Genomic DNA, 17,112 nt, shown 5'->3' on the forward strand with positions numbered 1-17,112 from the left:
ATTAACAAATTTTAGCTTAATATTGCATTTTAGCCGGGTAGTTAGTAAAATCAGCTGGGTGGTGCGCCCAATAAAAAGGTCCTGGGGAGAACCATAGTTCTTCAGACAAGTTATGGTATTTAATGACCGTATTACCGTTTGATGTTAAATTTACAGAAGTTGTAAGATAAAATAAGTTGATATTCAATTGTGTTTTAAAATGTTCTTGCTCCTGGTGAAACATAAACTGCTGTAGACGGCAATATTTACCTAATATTTCTTTATAGTTGAGGTAAAAAGTTTCTAAATCCCCATACAATTCTTCTGCTACTGAACATCAGACAAGGGCAATTATATGACTCCAGGAGCTCATAATTTCATTTAAAGATATATTCAGATCAATTACATGTAATCTTAAAGTGAATATTACTTTGAGAAAATGGCTTTGTAACTTCTTATCATTATCTGCTTCATTCAATTAAACATCCATTCATCTTTTTGCTTCTAAAACAAATGCCAAATCTGTATTCTTTCTTTAAATCCATCCATACAGTATCTCTCCTATTCTCTCTCTCACCCTCACTCTCTATCTCCTACTTCTCACTTAGGGGCCAATTTACCAAAGTGCGAACGGACATGATACAATGTAGCGTATCATGTCCGCCGCACATCTGGTGAACTGCTTGTGCAATGCCGCCCCCTGTAGATTTGTGGCCAATTGGCCGCTTGCAGGGGGTGTCAATCAGTCCGATCATATAGGATCGGGCAGATTGAAGACTGCAGCCTCAGAGGCAGCGGACAAGTTATGGAGTAACGGTCTTTAGAAGGCTTGCGCAGAAACAGGGGCATCAAGCTCCATCCGGAGCTTAATAATTCGGCCCCTTAGTCTCCTGTCTCACACACACATATATAAATATACAGTATATATATATATATCTGTCTATATCTATCTATATTATATCTCTGTATCTATCTGTATTTAAATCTATCTATCTACAGTATCTCTACCTGTCTGTCTGTCTGGCAGATATCAATATATTTAAACGTTATTGTCTACACTTTAACCCATATAATATAGAGAAAGGAGGTAAAGATTTTAGAGACAGACGTAAAATATATATTAGAGTGTTTAAAACACAATGCACTTGAAGACCAGAGAATGAACCTCAAAAAAGCTCCCATAAATTCTCACTAGAAATTATTTCACCAGCAAGGCAACTGCTAAAATTCCTAGAAGCAATGCTGATATATTCACACTTGAACAATTTGAAATATTAACATATGATTTAAATGGACAGTCTACTTGAAAATGTTTGTTTAAAAAGATAATCTCTTTATTACCCATTCCCCCAGTTTTGTATAACCAACACTGTTATATTAATACACGTTTTACCTCTGTGATTACCTTGTATCTAACCCATTGCAGACTGCCCCCTTATCTCAGTTGTTTTGACAGACTTGCATTTTATCCAATCAGTGCTGACTCATAAATAAAATGCACTGAGATAATAGGATGCCTTCAACCGCTTAGAAATCAGTTTATGAGCCTACCTAGGTTTAGCTTTCAACAAAGAATACCAAGAGAACAAAGCAATTTTGATGATAAAAATAAATTGGAAAGTTGTTTAAAATTGCATGGCCTATCTGAATCACGAAAGTTTAAAATTTTGACTTGACTGTCCCTTTAACATCTTGTATTTACAAGACATTCCTGACATCTTGCTATAAAATAACATCAGCCAAGTCTAAACCTTTTTTAATACAAATTAACACTTAAAGGGACAGTCAAGTAAAAAAACTTTAATGTTTTAAATAGGGCATGCAATTTTAAACAACTTTCCAATTTACTTTAATTACCAATTTTGCTTTGTTCTCTTAGGCCTAGATTTGGAGTTTGGCGGTAGCCGTGAAAACCAGCGTTAGAGGCTCCTAACGCTGGTTTTAGGCTACCGCCTGTATTTGGAGTCATTCAAAAAAGGGTCTAACGCTCACTTTTCAGCCGCAACTTTTCCATACTGCAGATCCCCTTACGTCAATTGCCTATCCTATCTTTTCAATGGGATCTTTCTAACTCCGGTATTTAGAGTCGTGGCTGAAGTGAGCGTTAGAAATCTAACGACAAAACTCCAGCCGCAGAAAAAAGTCAGTAGTTAAGAGCTTTCTGGGCTAACGCCGGTTTATAAAGCTCTTAACTACTGTGCTCTAAGGTACACTAACACCCATAAACTACCTATGTACCCCTAAACCGAGGCCCCCCCACATCGCCGACACTCGATTAAATTTTTTTAACCCCTAATCTGCCGACCGCCACCTACGTTATACTTATGTACCCCTAATCTGCTGCCCCTAACACCGCCGACCCCTATATTATATTTATTAACCCCTAACCTGCCCCCCACAACGTCGCAGCCAGCTACCTACAATAATTAACCCCTAATCTGCCGACCGCAAAGAGCCGCCACCTACATTATAGCTATGTACCCCTAATCTGCTGCCCCTAACACCGCCGACCCCTATATTATATTTATTAACCCCTAATCTGCCCCCCACAACGTCGCAGCCAGCTACCTACAATAATTAACCCCTAATCTGCCGACCGCAAAGAGCCGCCACCTACATTATAGCTATGTACCCCTAATCTGCTGCCCCTAACACCGCCGACCCCTATATTATATTTATTAACCCCTAATCTGCCCCCCTCAACGTCGCCTCCACCTGCCTACACTTATTAACCCCTAATCTGCCGAGCGGACCGCACCGCTACTATAATAAAGTTATTAACCCCTAATCCGCCTCACTAACCCTATAATAAATAGTATTAACCCCTAATCTGCCCTTCCTAACATCGCCGACACCTAACTTCAATTATTGACCCCTAATCTGCCGACTGGAGCTCACCGCTATTCTAATAAATGTATTAACCCCTAAAGCTAAGTCTAACACTAACACCCCCCTAAATTAAATATAATTTTAATCTAACAAAATTAATTAACTCTTCTTAAATAAATTATTCCTATTTAAAGCTAAATACTTACCTGTAAAATAAATCCTAATATAGCTACAATATAAATTATATTTATATTATAGCTATTTTAGGATTAATATTTATTTTACAGGTAACTTTGTATTTATTTTAACCAGGTACAATAGCTATTAAATAGTTAAGAACTATTAAATAGCTAAAATAGTTAAAATAATTACAAATTTACCTGTAAAATAAATCCTAACCTAAGTTACAATTAAACCTAACACTACACTATCAATAAATAAATTAAATAAAATACCTATAATTATCTACAATTAAACCTAACACTACACTATCAATAAATAAATTAAATACAATTCCTACAAATAAATACAATGAAATAAACTAACTAAAGTACAAAAAATAAAAAAGAACTAAGTTACAAAAAATAAAAAAATATTTACAAACATTAGAAATATATTACAACAATTTTAAACTAATTACACCTACTCTAAGCCCCCTAATAAAATAACAAAGCCCCCCAAAATAAAAAAATGCCCTACCCTATTCTAAATTACTAAAGTTCAAAGCTCTTTTACCTTACCAGCCCTGAACAGGGCCCTTTGCGGGGCATGCCCCAAGAAGTTCAGCTCTTTTGCCTGTAAAAAGAAACATACAATACCCCCCCCCCAACATTACAACCCACCACCCACATACCCCTAATCTAACCCAAACCCCCCTTAAATAAACCTAACACTAAGCTTCTGAAGATCTCCCTACCTTGAGTTGTCTTCACCCAGCCGAGCCAAATTCTTCATCCAAGAGGAGCAAGAAGAGGTCCTCCATCCGGTAGAAGTCTTCATCCAAGCGGGGCAGAAGAGGTCTTCCATCCGATTGAAGTCTTCATCCAAGCGGCATCTTCTATCGTCATCCATCCTGAGCGGAGCGGCAGCATCCTGAAGACCTCCGACACGGAACATCCATCCTGGCCGACGACTGAACGACGAATGACGGTTCCTTTAAATGACGTCATCCAAGATGGCGTCCCTCGAATTCCGATTGGCTGATAGGATTCTATCAGCCAATCGGAATTAAGGTAGGAATATTCTGATTGGCTGATGGAGTCAGCCAATCAGAATCAAGTTCAATCCGATTGGCTGTTCCGATCAGCCAATAGAATGCGAACTCAATCTGATTGGCTGATTGGATCAGCCAATCGGATTGAACTTGATTCTGATTGGCTGAATCCATCAGCCAATCAGAATATTCCTACCTTAATTCCGATTGGCTGATAGAATCCTATCAGCCAATCGGAATTCGAGGGACGCCATCTTGGATGACGTCATTTAAAGGAACCGTCATTCGTCGTTCAGTCGTCGGCCAGGATGGATGTTCCGCGTCGGAGGTCTTCAGGATGCTGCCGCTCCGGATGGATGACGATAGAAGATGCCGCTTGGATGAAGACTTCAATCGGATGGAAGACCTCTTCTGCCCCGCTTGGATGAAGACTTCTACCGGATGGAGGACTTCTTCTTGCTCCTCTTGGATGAAGAATTTGGCTCGGCTGGGTGAAGACAACTCAAGGTAGGGAGATCTTCAGGGGCTTAGTGTTAGGTTTATTTAAGGGGGGTTTGGGTTAGATTAGGGGTATGTGGGTGGTGGGTTGTAATGTTGGGGGGGGGTATTGTATTTTTTTTTACAGGCAAAAGAGCTGAACTTCTTGGGGCATGCCCCGCAAAGGGCCCTGTTCAGGGCTGGTAAGGTAAAAGAGCTTTGAACTTTAGTTATTTAGAATAGGGTAGGGCATTTTTTTATTTTGGGGGTCTTTGTTATTTTATTAGGGGGCTTAGAGTAGGTGTAATTAGTTTAAAATTGTTGTAATATATTTCTAATGTTTGTAAATATTTTTTTATTTTTTGTAACTTCGTTCTTTTTTATTTTTTGTACTTTAGTTAGTTTATTTCATTGTATTTATTTGTAGGAATTGTATTTAATTTATTTATTGATAGTGTAGTGTTAGGTTTAATTGTAGATAATTATAGGTATTTTATTTAATTTATTTATTGATAGTGTAGTGTTAGGTTTAATTGTAACTTAGGTTAGGATTTATTTTACAGGTAAATTTGTAATTATTTTAACTATTTTAGCTATTTAATAGTTCTTAACTATTTAATAGCTATCGTACCTGGTTAAAATAAATACAAAGTTACCTGTAAAATAAATATTAATCCTAAAATAGCTATAATATCATTATAATTTATATTGTAGCTATATTAGGATTTATTTTACAGGTAAGTATTTAGCTTTAAATAGGAATAATTTATTTAAGAAGAGTTAATTAATTTCGTTAGATTAAAATTATATTTAACTTAGGGGGGTGTTAGTGTTAGGGTTAGACTTAGCTTTAGGGGTTAATACATTTATTAGAATAGCGGTGAGCTCCAGTCGGCAGATTAGGGGTTAATAATTGAAGTTAGGTGTCGGCGATGTTAGGGAGGGCAGATTAGGGGTTAATACTATTTATTATAGGGTTAGTGAGGCGGATTAGGGGTTAATAACTTTATAATAATAGCGGTGCGGTCCGCTCGGCAGATTAGGGGTTAATAAATGTAGGCAGGTGGAGGCGACGTTGTGGGGGGCAGATTAGGGGTTAATAAATATAATATAGGGGTCGGCGGTGTTAGGGGCAGCAGATTAGGGGTACATAGGGATAATGTAAGTAGCGGTGGTTTACGGAGCGGCAGATTAGGGGTTAAAAATAATATACAGGGGTCAGCGATAGCGGGGGCGGCAGAATAGGGGTTAATAAGTGTAAGGTTAGGAGTGTTTAGACTCGGGGTACATGTTAGAGTGTTAGGTGCAGATGTAGGAAGTGTTTCCCCATAGGAAACAATGGGGCTGCGTTAGGAGCTGAACGTGGCTTTTTTGCAGGTGTTAGGTTTTTTTTCAGCTCAAACAGCCCCATTGTTTCCTATGGGGGAATCGTGCACGAGCACGTTTTTGAGGCTGGCCGCGTCCGTAAGCAACTCTGGTATCGAGAGTTGAAGTTGCGTTAAATATGCTATATGCTCCTTTTTTGGAGCCTAACGCAGCCATTCTGTGGACTCTCAATACCAGAGTTATTTTAAAGGTGCGGCCAGAAAAAAGCCAGCATTAGATACGCGGGTCGTTAACGACAAAACTCTAAATCTAGCCGTTAGTATTCTAAGTTGAAAGCTAAACCTAGGAGGTTCATATGCTAATTTCTTAGACCTTGAAGGCCGCCTCTAATCTGAAAGCATTTTGACAGTTTTTTACCACTAGAGGGCATTAGTTCATGTGTTTCACATAGATAACATTGAGCTCAGGAACGTGAAGCTCCTAGGAGTCAGCACTGATTGGCTAAAAATGCAAGTCTGTCAAAAGAACTGAAATAAGGGGGCTTAGATACAAGGTAATCACAGAGGTAAAAAGTATATTATTATAATTATTATAGCTGGATAGATAGGTCAGCATGCTAAGGCACTGTGGCTGAGCTCTGTAGCAACCCAAGGGTTGCAGGTTCGATACCCGGCGAGGTCCACTCAGCCTTTCATCCTTCCGAGGTTGATAAAATGAGCAGCACCTTGAGACCCTTACGGGTGATTAGCTGCGCTTTCCAAGTACACAATACATATATATAATTGTGTTGGTTATGCAAAACTGGGGAATGGGTAATAAAGGGATTATCTACATTTTTAAACAACAAAAATTCTGGTGTTTACTGTCCCTTTAATTTGCTGGTGTCATGTTTTAATACCCAAACTCAACCCACCACTTGTCTTATTTGGAGCAGCCAGTGACTTGCTACTGTAGTAGACATGGCTAAATATGCATTGCTTTCCAGTTTGTCTCCCGAAGCTAATTAGGAACAGATACACAGCAGGGTTAGCCTTGGGAAATCTGCAGGGGGCATTTTCAGTTCATCAAATTAGAAACGTCACAATTCCATAACTAATTTGCATGAAAAGGGGTAAACTAAATATATATATATATATATATATATATATATATATATTAAAAAGTTGTTTTACTACATATACTGTAAGTAAACATTTTTGTTTACTGTCCCTTTAAAGGACTGGTTTTCAAACCTGCCCTTGTGCCTCCCTAACAGGCCAAATTTTCAGGATTACCTTGGGTGAGAGCAGGTAAATAACCATGTTTACTAATCAGCTGATTATTTCACCTGTGCTCTAGTTCAGATTTCCTCAACATCTGGCATGTCAGGGGGGGCCCAAGGACAGGTTTGAAAACCAGTGCTTTTAATGGATATCCAACATATATTTACAGTGATCTATTACTATAAAAAATAATCATACCTGTTCAATAAAATCAGCTGATATATCCCTTTAAAATGCCACACTGCCTAATTACTTGTTTTGTATTAAGGGAACTATGTTTTGTATAAATTATAATCCAGACTTTTGGGACACTCATCTGAATCTGTGTTTCTCAGGGATATTTCTCTTCATTAGCTTCTGAATCTAGCAGGGAGTTACCTAGTAGCAAAGAATCTCTTGGGTTTAAGTACAAGAGATAGAGTTTTTATAGAACTATTAAGACATTATAGCTACAAAACAATAGTTATCTGAAACATTTAGAGTAGTGAGGGCTAACTTCTTAATACATGGGGGCAGCTGATCAATATTTTAAATGCTTTAAGGCAGGGCTCGACAAACCCAGGGAGCCACTGGCTCCTAGAACTTTACCCTTGGCTCCTAACTTTTTGGGTTATTCTCTCTTTCTCTCTCTTCTCTCTCTCTCTCTCTCGTCATATATGGCTATTAAACACACAAATAATGCATTTCATAATAATGTCCAGTGACACAGTGCCATATTTAGGTAAGGTTTCAGTATACCCTATGTACAGTATGCTTGTCTTTTCAGTTGTTGCCACCTTATATGCCCACCCACCAGAAGCCCCCAAAACATTTTTCCTGGGGCCACAAAAGCAATGAGACACACTTTTAGTTCTGTTTTATCCCAGGATCTGCAAAGACTAGTGCAGAGGGCTGCATGTGGACAATGAGACGCCCATTGGCCATTCTTGATTTAAAATACATTGGCTTATACCAGCAAAAGCAAATCTGCAAATTAATTTTGCTCTGGGTTATTCTCTGTATGACCAAGCATGTTTTGTATGACTAAATATTGATGTTCCATAGGTTAACTTACTTGGCTCAGTACAAATAGATCTATGTGGCAAACTTAATAAACCATTAGACCTCAACTCACATCAATCTGGGCATCCACAATGCATTGCTCCACATGTTGATATTATATAGATTTTGTATGAAATACAAGACAACCTATGTTCTTTTTAAGGTGTGTGGGCACACACATTTATTCAATTTTCTAATTTATTAACTTGAATAATAACATTTAAGAGGAATTAAAGCTTTTAAAAAATATTTACTGTATGTGACTTTGATTGTTGATTTTATTTGCTAATTTCTGTAACTTATTAAATGGCAGACAAATTTCTACCCCCTTTCCATTTATTTGCTCAGAAAACATTTTTGTGCACACAGGGAACATTGAGGACAGCACTGGGGTGGTTGTGAGATATGTTAGGGTTAAAGTCCCAAGTGTATTTAGACTTCACTGGGTGCACAGATAATGCTAACGAGTTTCTATTTATTTCATTCCCACATACAACCACAGCTCCATTTAAAGGAACGTTGTCAGTTGTTTATGTATACATAGTATGTGCCGGCAAAAGATCGGCACACAGCATGTATGTATAAAACTCGGTTTTGGCATAGTTTTCTGAAATTTCAAATTATTTCATGGGAAAAAAACTTTCTTTAGTATGTGCAGATGGTTTCCTTTGATTTCATTGTTAGAAACCAGACGTAAATGAGCTCCTGTACGGATCTAATTAATCACTTTGTAGAGTGCAAAAAGAAAAGGCTCTAAGGGATTAAAAAAAAACTATTATTGTAGTATCAGTTGCAAATAACTGTGTTTTAGCACCTACAAAGGGTTTAGAGATCTAGTGAAAATCAGCTCCAGAGCAGTAATGCACTACTGGTAACTAGAGGGATGGTTTTGTAGCCACTAATCACCAGCTAGCTCCTAGTAGTGCCTTACTGCACCTGAACCTAACTATGCTTTTATAAAAAGGATACTAAGAGAACAAAGTACATTTGCCTAGATGGCAATTGGGTCATAGAACAAGCTATTGAGCTGCTGTTCTTTCCTGGCAAACTGCTTCTCTTTCTGTTTTGCATATGTAATATGACCCTGGGGATAGTCTCCCTAAGAGTGATGGGGGAAACCAGACGTGGACTCCTTGCTCAATGTTCTTAGAGGAATATGGCTGCAAACGATTGTCTGGGGTTGCAGTTTTCCTTGTTCAGGTGAGAATTGCCTGGTATTTCGGGGCTGGACTGACGATGTCGGCGGGATTAGACTAATATATTACAGGAAAGTTTTCCACTGTGAAAAGCACAATTGGGCAAAATTGGTGGCAACCGGGTCATAGAACAAGCTATTGAGCTGTTGTTCGTTCCTGGCAGACTGCTTCTCTTTCTGTTGTACATTTGATAATAGAAGTATGTTTAAAGGTGGCTCAATCCTTTAGCAACGTCCCATGATTTTTGATCTTCTGTTAGTGCGGTCTTGCCGGAGCGGTGAGACCTCATTCTTTCAGGAGAGAAGGTCACAATAGCGCACATTATGGACATTAAGGGGTTACTATTGCATGCTGTATCTGAACTATGACAGTTTCATTTTAATTTCCTTTTAGGAAAACTGCCGCAAACCAAGGTATGACTGATGAATGCCATCAAAGCAAAGAGAGGGGAAAGTGAAAAGGCACATTTTACAGATGTGCATTACAGAAAAGTATTAATGTATTTGCACAAAGCAAGGGGTGTTTATTGTCCACTCTAAAATAAGTATTTTTTCACACATTATTACTAGAATGTTTCTAGTAAATTTTTAAAAACTGTACATTTTAGATTTGTTTTTTATGTATGTTTAACCTGTTAAGGACATATGACGGAATTTTTCCGTCATAAAACAATTGAGCAAACTGAAAGCTCTGTCCTTAAAGGGTTAAAAAAAACATGATAGTAGAAATTATTACAAGTGGAATAGAACCTAATCCAAAGAGCTTACAATCTAGAGGCAAAAAAGTTTCATCATTGCTGAGATGTGATTGAAGGTTAACTCCAGAAGCATCTTATTGGTACTCGTGCATGTTTGCCTGTGCATATGCATCAATTATTCCTGAGTCCCGGGTGTGTAAAAAGCACGGATCTCGGCTTAAAAGTATGGCTTGAAGAGGTCAAATATTTAACAATAATATATTGGTTCTTATTTCTACATACATTCTCGCACACTGACAAAGATAAAGAATATTCTAGGTTTCGCTATTTCACTTTGACAGTTCTGTTTGCTTTCCGATTACCTCAGACACCCCGTTTGTCAGTGGAGGTTTAAGGTTGATCGCAGCATGGCCTATTGCATTACCCATTATATCAATTGTGATGATAAAACTGTTATTTGCCGTATCTACATAAGCTGTTTTTCCACAAACTGGAGAAGTTACAGTTAAGCTTAGTGATTTATTGCATGATTAATTCAAATTTAGTAGAAATGTTTTGGATTTAAAAATGGGGGCAGGTAAGTGGCAGTAATATATCAGTTGACTTGTCAGCACCAAGTGACTTACATTGGTTTTTGTTTGTTTTTAAGAAACATATATAGTTCATACCCTGGCAATATACTCTAGAGTCAGAGATCTGTTTAGGTGCACATTTACAAGTATTCATTGAATGATACCTAGCAGGCAGTTCTGACAGATTAATATTTTAGAGCATCAGTCACTTAATAATTTTTTTCAGCCAACTTTAAACACAAATATATTCAGCTTAGTATCTGTCAACGCTTTATATTTAAAAGTTTAATTTCTTAAACTTTTGCCATTCGACATATATGGGCCGATTTATCATGCCCCGAATGCTGCTATATGCAGCTGTTTCCGCGGAAAAATCAGTTAAGAAGCAGCGGTCTTAAGACCGAATCGTCAGGGAGCGGCATTGCACAAGCATTTCACAAAGAATGCTTGTGAAATTATAAATGCTGACAGTGTATGCTGTCGGCATTTATCGATGTCTGGCGGAGACATGATAAATCGGCCCTATAGTTTCTTCTTCAAATCTTCTCAAAACCCCAACTGATAACCAGGCTTACATACAGTATCCCACAAAAGTGAGTACACCCCTTACAACACTGAAGAAATGACACTTTTCAACAATGTAAAGTAGTGAGTGTACAGCCTGTATAACATTAAATTTGCTGTCCCCTCAAAATAACTCAACACACAGCCATTAATGTCTAAACAGTTGGCAACAAAAGTGAGTACACCCCTAAGTGGAAATGTTCAAATTTGGCTCAATTAGCCATTTTCCTTACCCAGTGTCATGTGACTCGTTAGTGTTACAAGGTCTCAGGTGTGAATGGGGAGCAGGTGTGTTAAATGTGGTGTTATCGCTCTCACACTCTCTCATCCTGGTCACTGGAAGTTCAACATGGCACCTCATGGCAAAGAACTCTCTGAGGATCTGAAAAAAAGAATTGTTGCTCTACATAAAGATGGCCTAGGCTATAAGAAGATTGCCAAGACCCAGAAACCGAGCTGCAGCACGGTGGGCAAGACCATACAACGGTTTCACAGGACAGGTTCCACTCAGAACATGCCTGGCCATGGTCAACCAAAGAAGTTGAGTGCACATGCTCAGCATCATTTTCAGAGGTTGTCTTTGGAAAATAGATGTATGAGTGCTGCTAGCATTGCTGCAGAGGTTGAATGGGGGGGGGGGGGGTCAGCCTGTCAGTGCTCAGACCATATGCTGCACACTGCATCAAATTGGTCTGCATGGCTGTCTTCCCAGAAGGAAGTCTCTTCTAAAGATGATGCACAAGAAAGCCTGCAAACAGTTTGCTGAAGACAAGCAGACTAAGGACATGGGTTACTGGAACCATGTCCTGTGGTCCGATGAGACCAAGATAAACTTATTTGGTTCAGATGGTGTCAAGCATGTGCGGCGGCAACCAGGTGAGGAGTACAAAGACAAATGTGTCTTGCCTACAGTCAAGCATGGTGGTGGGAGTGTCATTGTCTGAACCTGCATGAGTGCTGCCGGCACTGGGGAGCTATAGTTCATTGAGGGAATTATGAATGCCAACATGTACTGTGACATACTGAAGCAGAACATGATCCCCCCCCTTCGTAGACTGGGCCACAGGGCAGCATTCCAACATAACGTCCCCAAACACACCTCCAAGTCGACCACTGCCTTGCTATAGAAGCTGAGGGTAAAGGTGATGGACTGGCCAAGCATGTATCCAGACCTAAACCCTATTGAGCATCTGTGGGGCAGGTTAGTGGCAGGTCTCTAACATCCACCAGCTCCGTCATGGAGGAGTGGAAGAGGACTCCAGTAGCAACCTGTGAAGCTCTGGTGAACTCCATGCCCAAGAGGGTTAAGAAAATAATGGTGGCCACACAAAATATTAACACTTTGGGCCCAATTTGGACATTTCCACTTAGGGGTGTACTCACTTTTGTTGCCAACGGTTTAGACATTAATGGCTGTGTGTTGAATTATTTTGAGGGGACAGCAAATTTACACTGTTATACAGGGTGTACACTCACTACTTTACATTGTAGCAAAGTGTCATTTCTTCAGAGTTGTCACATGAAAAGATATAATAAAATATTTACAAAAATGTGAGGGGTGTACTCACTTTTGTGGGATACTGTATAATGAAAAATCTAATGAAAACCTTTCCAGAACACTTTGGATAGCCTGTGTAATAGATTGTTATAGTCAGAACGCTTTGGATAGCCTGTGTAATAGATTGTTATAGTCAGAACACTTTGGATAGCCTGTGTAATAGATTGCTATAGTCCCAGTATCAGAATGTAAAAATGTAAGCATTTGGTTTACATATATAAAGCTAAAAAAAACTTTTCCTACCCAGTGATCTCCCACATGAATGCTTACTAATTGCCTAAAGGGGAGAGACTGACGTGTAGGGTCTGAAGCTTTTCACCTCTACAGAGGTTTGGAAGCCTCTGTCAGACTAATCTACCTTTCCCGCCGCACCTAACACCAACTCATTAACAAATTAATTCCACTTACCTAACAATTGCCCTCATCTATCTCTGTATTAACATCATTCTCACCCTTGCAATCCTCACCTACTGTTCATCACTCACCTACCCTACTAGATTGTAAATTTCCATGGGAATAAAGCCCTCAATTCCTCCTGTATTTGTCACATTTTATTTTGTCTCTTACAAGTATTGTATGATTGTTTTACTTATATGAATTGTACCAATAGACAGCGCCATGGAAAATGTTGGTGTTTTATAAATAAAGTATAATAATGAAAACATAATAACTAAGAGAAATGCAAGACTAACTTTTGGAGAAATAGGTGCTTTAGATTTAAAGGGACATGAAAGGGCATAAAAAGATTGTATGAATTTGTTAGACACCAGTGTTTCTCAATTCCAGTTCTTAGGTCCCCTAACAGGCCAGATTTTCATGATATCTGAACTAGAGCACAGGTGAAATAATTATCTGAGTAACCATGGTTTACTAACCTACTCTCACCAATCATCTGATTATTTTGCCTGTGCTCTAGTTCAAATATGAAAATCTGGCTTGTTATAGGTCCCTTTCTAGGGGTTAAATACACTGTTATATATATGCAATCAATAATAAAATGCACTAATACATTAGTTCATGTTAATTTTATGATTGATTTAGTGTCCCTTTAAAAATGTAGCATGAAAGTATACCTTTTAAAATGTATATTTGGACTGGAAGTGATGTATTAAAATGAATGCATAATTTATCATTGACCCTAATAATAAAGTTTTGTAGTAATAGTCACAATATTTTCTATACATAATATGTATGACTAAATCATACTGTGCTTTTGGTAAAGCTTGAGAGGGTTATACAGTGTTCTTACTATTTTCACACTGACATATAAAACAGAAGTGCTATTGTATTTGTAGAGCCAAGTGCTTGATTGGCTTTGCATTCAACATTACAGTCTTCAACCTGCAGTATATCCCAGAAGTGAGGACAGGCCGAGCTGAGAGTGAAACATTCACTAACATTGTTTACAGGATGTAAACACTATAATCAAGTGCAGTATATTATCTTTAGAAAACTGTCATTTAGTATTTCCCTTGTGCAGAATAACAATGGTTTGAGAGTGGTAGACTGGCAACTTTCAGCCTAGGGGCAATTTCATAACACACTAACCAATAATAAAATGGCTGTGCTCAGCCCTCAAAATAATGTAATATAGAGCCAGCCTGGTGTGTAATTGCTCCGTCGGCCCATCTGTCTCTGATGGTATGAAATGTCTCAGGTATTAATGCCAGCTCAAGTCTTTGTGTTACTAAAACATTTATAGTTGGGGAGAAATAACAGCAAATTGAAACTTGTTTTATGAAACAGATTTTTAATAACAGCTGAGAACTGTTCAGGGAGCCATTTTATTTTTTATTTTTAATTGTCTTCTCACATCCAGAATAGCTGTATTTTATGAATGACTTTTTATCTTTAAATTATTTTTATTGAAATTACAATAAGATACATAAAACAGGTATATCATTTTACAATGCATACAGAAATGTATATGCAGTTAAATATATTTAGAAATAAAATAATAACAATATAATAATATATTTATAATTAATAAATAAATAACAAAAACCAAAGCAAAAATTAGATTGGGAGAATGAAAAGTACCAAGAAATAAATACTAAATAATCATCAAATACTAGAGATATCTAAAGGTATTATACAATATTATTTTTTGATATATATTAATTCCACAAGAATAATATATTAGAAAATTGATCAACTTCATTATTATAACAGTGATACAATTCTTCTAAAGACAAAACATGTTTTACCTCACATAACCAATTTTGAAGAGTAGGGGGTTGTAATTTTTTCCAAAGACGAGGGATAAGTCTTTTAGCGCTATTTAATACAATTTGGAATAGATTTTTCTTTTTTTTTGACAAGAAAATTGTGGAATCAGGTTTAGAATTACCGTCTGAGGATCAAGGGTTATATTAGAATTTAATATTGTATTAATATTAACTTCTACTTGAGACCAAACAGCTTTTAGTATGGGACAATCCCACCAGATAACGTTCCTCTAGCTCCACAATTTCTCCAGCAGTTAGGAGATGCTGATGGATATATTTTGTGTAAACGTGTCGGAGTTAGGTACCATCTAGAAAGTAATTTATAATTGGTTTCAACAATAGTCATTGAAATAGAGGATTTTTTAATGGATGTGAAACATCGTTTCCAATTAATATCATTAAGGGATATATTTAATTCTTTTTCCCATTGAATTCTAAAAGATGAGGGTTTTAGGGAGTCATGTTGTTGCAAGAATTTATATGCAGAGGAAATTAGATGTTTAGGGGTTTTAGGTAAAAGACATAATAATTCAAATGGAGTACAATTTCTTGTAAACTGATTTTTATTTGAATGATTCATTATAAAATGTCTTAATTGAAAGTAAGAAAACCAAGTATTAAATGGGGGGCCAAACTCTTCTTGAATTTCTTGAAATGTTTTAATATGACCATTTTGTAAGAGAGAATAAATAGGAATATAAGCTTGAGAGTTTAATATTTGAACAGGCATTTTAATATTAATACCAGGGAAATGTTATTGTTTAATATGGGAGTGAGGGGAGAAAAAAGAGTAGATATCTGTTTATTGTTAATGATAATTTTATCCCAGATACGTAATGTTTCAGCTGTAAAAGGGTTTACTGGAGTAGAATAGGACCTAAATTTATTTGGTATCCAACAAATTTCGTATAACTTAATGGGTACAAGATTTTGTGCTTCCAGAGTAACCCATGCTTTGGGGGTAATAATTTGATTCCAGGCTACAATTCTAGAGAGATGTGTTGATATGTAGTAATTTACAATGTTGGGGACTCCCAAACCTCCTTGTTCTTTGGATAAATATAAAGTATGACTTGAAATTCTCGATTTATTAAAGGGCCAAATTAATTTATTTATACATCTTTGTAAATTATTAAGATATGAACTTGATGGGACAAGAACAAACGTTTGTAATAGATATAGGATGTTTGGTAAAATATTCATTTTAATGGCATTAATTCGCCCTAGCCATGACAAGTGACCAGATCGATACCATGAATTAAGATCTAAATCAATTTTTTGTTTTAGTTTCATATAGTTAGTTGTAATAATATCAGAAATGGTGGGTTGAATGATAAGACCTAAATAAGTAAACTTATTGGATAAAACAAAGGATGTGTGGTCTCTAATAAACTGAATTTCTTCATTTGATACTCTAATTGGCATGATAGTCGATTTACTCATATTAATTGAAAAGTTATAAAGTCTTCCATATTCCGTTAGTATGTCTACAAGAGAAGGCAATGAAGTCAAAGGACTAGTTAAGGTAAATAGTATGTCATCTGCAAATAATAGATTTTTAATATTACTTGTTCCAAGTATAACTCCTTTTACTTCATGGGATGCTCAGACTTTGGCTGCTAGAACTTCAACTGACAAAGCAAAAAGAAGTGGAGATAAAGGGCAACCCTGAAGAGTTCCATTAGAAATTTGAAAGTTTGAAGAAAATGTGTTATTGGCTATAACTTTTGCATTAGGGAATTAATAAATGGGTAATATTTTTTCTATGAATTTTTGGGGAGTACCAAATTTCATTAATACAGACCACAGAAATTGCCAATCAACTCTGTCGAAAGCTTTTTCAGCATCAGTTGATAACAGAGTGATTGGCATATTATTGACCGATGTAGAGTGTATAATTTGAAGGAGCCTAGTAGTGTTATCTTTAGCTTCACGAATTGGTATAAAACCAACTTGGTCCTCATTAATTAAAAGTGGAAGGTATCGTTTGAGTCTATTTGCTATGAGCTTGGCATATAACTTGAGATCAATATTCAGGAGAGAAATTGGTCTATAATTTTCAACCATTTCGGGATTTTTATCTGATTTGGGAATGATAGTTATAATGGCTTCTAGCATTTGTTTAGAGAAAGGAGACAAACTATTTATGGAGTTAAAAAGGTCTAATAGA

At 37.0% G+C, this 17,112-nt stretch overlaps 1 protein-coding gene across 6 annotated transcripts in view; it reads left to right on the top strand.

The window, feature by feature from the left end:
* Positions 1–17,112, top strand: part of LOC128645924 (muscleblind-like protein 2) — a 310,829-nt gene that overhangs the window by 159,821 nt on the left and 133,896 nt on the right. The gene's annotated exons all lie outside the window — the stretch shown is intronic.

This window comes from Bombina bombina, chromosome 1, assembly GCF_027579735.1.
Source record: "Bombina bombina isolate aBomBom1 chromosome 1, aBomBom1.pri, whole genome shotgun sequence".
In the NCBI taxonomy this organism is placed as follows: domain Eukaryota; kingdom Metazoa; phylum Chordata; class Amphibia; order Anura; family Bombinatoridae; genus Bombina; species Bombina bombina.